This window comes from Pinus tabuliformis, chromosome 1_1 (genome assembly GCF_031772625.1).
Source record: "Pinus tabuliformis cultivar Carrire ecotype Pingquan chromosome 1_1, CPIR1, whole genome shotgun sequence".
NCBI classification, from domain to species: domain Eukaryota; kingdom Viridiplantae; phylum Streptophyta; class Pinopsida; order Pinales; family Pinaceae; genus Pinus; species Pinus tabuliformis.
In genome coordinates, this window is record NC_142297.1 from 946,854,759 (window position 1) to 946,860,662 (window position 5,904).

Sequence of the window (5,904 nt, forward strand, 5' to 3'; positions counted from 1 at the left end):
AAATATATCACCATCCGCATCGAGTGTATGAGTACAGATAGAGGTAACAACTCGCTTCCAATCTGAACAAGAGTTCTCGGGATGAAATTCTTCATGGAAGGAACATAAATTAGGATCAGCGCATTGATTGAGTTGGAACATAGGCTTCTGTGCAAATTTGGAACCGAACCGGTTGTTGCTTGATGAACCAGTTGATGATTTGCTTGCCTATCTCTGTCTGGGCGAATGACTACTTGTGAATGTGTCTGTCTTCCGTTGCTTAAGTTTGGACACTTCGGTGGTCAAGTTCTTGACAAGGCGAGTGAGGGTCTCAATATCAGTTGCTTCCTTGTCTCTGCCCTTGCTTGTCGTTGCTTGGGGCTTTCTGCTTGCATCCTTGGATTCTTTCATTGATTCGTCATCCTTGATGACTCCAATGGCATGCAAGTCTTTCTCAACAACAATAGCCTCTTCGCAGCTTTCTAAAAGTGTTAGCTTCGTAGCTTGTTTGAAGAACTGCGCAATGGTGGTTAGCAGTGCAGACATGTAATCATCGACAATGATGGAGTCATGAGGTTTGGTGTTTGCTACACACTTGTTCAAATACGCATAAACCTCTGATTGAAATGGTGGTTGGCAGTTCAAACGTGTAATAGTCGACAATGATGGAGTCAAGAGGTTTGGTGTCTACTGCAAACTTGTTCAAAATACGCATAAACCTCTTATTTAAATATTTCATTTTCTCTTTTCCCTCCATCCTGAGGCTTCCCAAATCTTTGAGTAGCATGGCTTAGATCTTATCATGAGAAAACTTTTCAAGGAACATACGTTTGATAGAACCCTAGTTCTGTATGGAGTTAGCTGGAAGACTGTGATACCAAGCAGCTACCCGACCATCCAAGGTACATGGAAACAATCTACATGCTATGTCGTCATAACGTACCTCAAGGGTCTGCAGTTGTAGGTAGAAGTTTTCTAAGTGGTCTTCTACCTTCAATGCACTTTCAGGGTTGAACTTGATGTTCATTCTCTCTGCTCACTTCAGCATCTTGTGCAGAATCGTCGGGAGAGCCAATGGTCATATTCATCTTCTTCCTCTCCTTTGGAATCTGATGGTTCTGGATCTGAGTCTGTCGGTTCGTCTCCACCTCCACCTCTTCTGCTACCTTCCCCTCTGCCTCCTATACCAGAGTTTGATCCCAAGACCACAAGGGTGCCTTGTTCGTCTTCAAAGAAGATTAGAGGTTCCTCTTCGTCTTCAATAGCTTCTTCCAAACCTTCAAGAGTAGTAAGGACCGCTTCTTCCACTAATGATACAACAACTCGTGTGGGAGTGGCTTTTGGCTTCTTAGATGTGTATGGAAGATATTGTATGCCTGGGATCAGGCCGACTTCTTTTGCGAACTGGCGAGTGATGTAACAGACGAAGCCAAGGTGATGATATAAAATCTCATGTTCAATTCTGGGAGGTGAGGAGAAACCAAATGCTGAGTCGTGAGGGAGGGAGTGCGAGTTACGGACTTGACCAGATGGTTGATGAGTGAGTGTGAGGGGAATTTCAACCATGTAAAATTGGATACCCTCCTTATAGCTCCAGAAATTTTGATGGTCTTGGACCCACCAACATTCAGGGTATCACCCCAGTATGAAGTCCCAACTAGACCTCACACTGTTTGGTGTGGGAGTCCCATCTGGTATGATGGCTCAGTTGCCATTATCTTAAGGATTTCCCTAAATTCTTGCTTTCCAACATAGGAGAGTGGTTTGCTTTGTCTTCGAGAAGTGAGGTTCGCATTCCTGGTGAGTGTAAGTGTACTTATGTCAATGGTTCTTTCACTGTGAGGGAAAGAAGGTGAAAGTGAGTTCCAAGTTGAAAGGGATCAGTCCAACTCAAGTAGAAACACACAACACAAAAGGACATACATAGCTTTCGACAGAGCAGTCCACTTGGATGCGGTAGTCACAACATACAAGGTAAGATAACACGTACAACACTCATGGATCAGTCCGAACGAGTGAAATGGTTGTTACAACAAGGTTCACGTGAAATGTCTGTCTGATGTTCGGTAGAGCAGTCGACACAAACGGGATAACATTAACAGCATATACAACACATTTCCATTAATATATTATGCATTACGACAAATGAATCCGTTCAGATGCAAAACACAAGTTAAAGCAACATGCATTACAAGTGTTAAAGATCAGTCTTACAACAAATACAATACATGTGTGAAAACGTGCTAGCCTATTAACAGGCTTCCAAATTAAGTAAAAGTTCCAAGACACATCATTACACCATACATAACTAACCCCGTTAGTGGGGTGTTGGAGCCACTACTTACTCCTCAAAGAAAATATTATAAACTCTCTTGGCTATGTGGGAGGAGCTGAGGTGAAAATTCCTTTCATGTACAAATGAGGGGGGTATTTATAGCCAAGGGTGAAACTAACCCTTGTGGTTACTCGACTACTCTCATGACTGTTCGACTTCCATGACTTTTCGACTTACATGACTCTATGTTCAACAAGTGGGTCTCTTGGATTTCCACGTTACATCATATTGATTGACAACAAGCCCATAGTGGAGATGTGGGCAACATGAATCATGACTTCACTTGACATGACTTGACATGACAATGCTGGTACATTCGTGCTGCTACAAGAGTGCATGTCGAGCTACAGTGCTGCTAAGTGATGGATGTCTTCACGGTATATCATAGCTTCATATCCACATGGTGAAGTAAGTGGAGTCTTCGATCGTCCTTAGTTCTCTTGATGAAGCTTTAGCACATTGTTCCTTTGATTTCATGTTGGAAGGCTTGACATGCTCACTTGTTCGTGAAGGTGCATTTTCATCGTGTTCATTCGATTTGCATGTTTTGTTTGTTCGTCCATTGGTGAACCTGTCCATCTGCATGTGATCCCTTCGTTCATCACGTTCGTCGTCTTGATATGATTGTTGGTGTACCTGTACCTACAGTCACTCAAGACGAGACGACATCAAATCCAAAACCTACTAGTCTACCATGACACATGATCATTCGAATGTAGGTGACCGGGAGAGGCAGAAGGGTTGTGTTGTGGGATGATGGCTTCGAGAAACTGCTGATGAAAAATGTGCAAGAGTCATTGAGAGATGTAGACAGACAATCTGAGTCAATAATGACTATCTGCAAGGTCTGGTTTAGCTCGAAGGCAAAATTTTACAAATTTTGGGAGGGATAGTCCACGATGTAGGAGGGCAAGGCAAGCATCCTCTGCGTATTTTCCAGAATGAACAGTCAGCAAGGAATGGACAACCAAATTTGCGCAATTTTCCAAAGGAACAGGTCGGGCTTCATGAAGGGTCAGCAGGCAGGGATTGCGCATTTTTCCTGGGGAATTGCCCGGGAGACTGGCAGCCAGAACTGCGCAATTTCCAGAGGGAACTGCCAGTTGGCTACTGGGTCACTAGTAGCCAGAACTACGCAATTCCAAGAGGGTACTTCCAGTTGGCTACTGGGGTCACTAGCAGCCAAAACTATGCAATTCCCAGAGGGGACTAGCAGTTGGTTGCTCGATCACTGGCAACATAGACTGTGCAATTCCTAGAGGGAACAGGTAGTCTGTTGCTAGGAGATGTTGGCTAGGAAAACTACACTGAGGTCGGGAGGCCAATCATCTCTACGCAATTTATGATTTGAGCTGACTAATGGGCAGCAGAAGGCCCGCTCATGAGCACTGCGCAATTTCTGAGATGAACAGTTAGTCGATTGTCCGGATGACTAACTGGGAAAACTACATAATTTTCTGAAGGACACTGGGACGGGCACTTGGTGTCTGTGTGGCCTGTCTGCACAATTTCCTTAGTCAGTTGACTGGGTGAGGTCAATGGCCTCTATGCAAATTTTGAGGGGAGTCAGTCTTGGGGTGACTGTCGGGTCCGACTGTCTAGGTGGCTAGCATGAGAGTTAATCGAGTTGTTTGCAGGCAACACGGCTTGAAAGGACTAGCTTGGTGCTTCTACATTGTTCTGGTTGACAGTCGATCAAGTCGAAGGCGGGGTGATGGTCTGGCTGTCAGTGAGGAGTCTGGTCATCAAAACTTCAGCAAAAATGACTAAGTGTGTGAACAGTCGAAAAGTTGATAGGTGGTCATACGAACACATACCCGCATGACTTGATGACGAAACAACCAAACTATCTAGACACATATGGTCAACCTGACTGACCAACTGTGAAAGTGACAAGCGTGACACTCGTGATTGATCGTTCATTGATCGAGATGATGCTTTTGCGACAACGAATGTGACTCCGTGTGTGAGTGCGATAGATGCTTTCATGGCAAGCACAACGAACACACACGAAGTGAAGACTTCGAGCATAACCAAAACATTGTTGCAAGCATGACTTGGACATCAGTAGGCAGAGACTTGAACGTAATGAACAAGCAAGGCAGATGTATAGACTCACACGAGCTCACAGAGTGAATCCGAGTGTGTGCAGTCATCAAGTGAACTCTTCAAGGGAGGCTCCGAAATTGGTGCAGGCCAAAATTTTGGAGGGTGGTTGTAGTCGCTACAACAAGCCCAAAAGAAGTGACATGGGAGATTGAATATGTTATGCGTGAGAAATACCCACATCTATTTTGAAATTTTGACGTAAATTTGAACAAAAAGATAAAAAATAAATTTAACTTACAACATTTTGGCTTGGGAAAACTTTACAACATTCTTACATATATGTACATATTCTATACATAATGATATTAATTATTAAGATAATTGTTGTGTATTTTGTTATATTTTTTGCGTGACTAACCTCAAGTTTATTACATTATGTCAGTCACAGCAGGGGGGTCACAAGGGGGTGGCAACCCCCCTTTTCAGGGGGTCTGCAGGGGGACAATAGCCCCCTCTACACGAGGTTCTGGGTAGGACCCCGAAAAACACATGCGGACCCAAGGATGTTTGGGTCACAGTCAGGAAAACCCAAGGATGGGAGTGAACCCACCCATGGTTTTGTTCATGGTTTTTTACAAATAGTTTTGGGCATAATGGTTTTTCCCATGGTATTTTCTAGATCCGATAAAGGGAACTACGGTAATGTTCTAATCTTGGGTTAATGGATTAGGGTTTATGAATGCTTCAGAAGGTATATAATGTATTGTAACATTGAAAGGAACATAATGAAAAATTAATCTGCTTTTCCCAGTTTTTTGTTAGAGGAGAAAAATCTCTATGTATATTTTATGTTCTCACCATCATATATTTTTTTATTTTTTCAGAATTCATTTGCAGGTAATTTATGTTTAGTGCTAAAACCTTCAATTATGATGCTTACCATGATAAATATTGACTTTAACCTATTGAAATTCAAGTTAACTCTTCATTCACTGATTTGATATATACTTTTGTTAGTTAATTGATTAATTATACAATGCTTTTGAATTGGTCTCTCATGCACATAGAGGAAGGAATTTATAAGAAAAGAAAATTTTCATCCTTTATTTTCTTATTATTATGAAGATTACAAATTACTTTCTTCCCATGGTGTTTTATGTTTGTCCAATGACAATTTTCACTATAAAGTTTGTAGGAATTATTTTTTTTGGTAGTGCCAATTTTATTCTTTATTTTTTAGGGTGTTCTATTAAGGCACTCCATGGTGAAAAATGTCACTAGTTCGAAAACCCCATGGGCACAAATATAGCTCATTGTACTTAGATCATATGGATAAATTAAACATAAAAGAAAGTTCATTAACTTATTGATAAAAGAAAAAGAAATTTAATCCTCCAACTTATTGTTAACAATTTTTTATAATGCATTAGCTTTCTATTTTCTTTATATCTTTATAGCATAATAATTTCTCCCAATTTTTTGTTGTGATAGTATTTTTTATGCTATCAATATCTTGAAGAGTTGCCTCCACTTAAATTCTA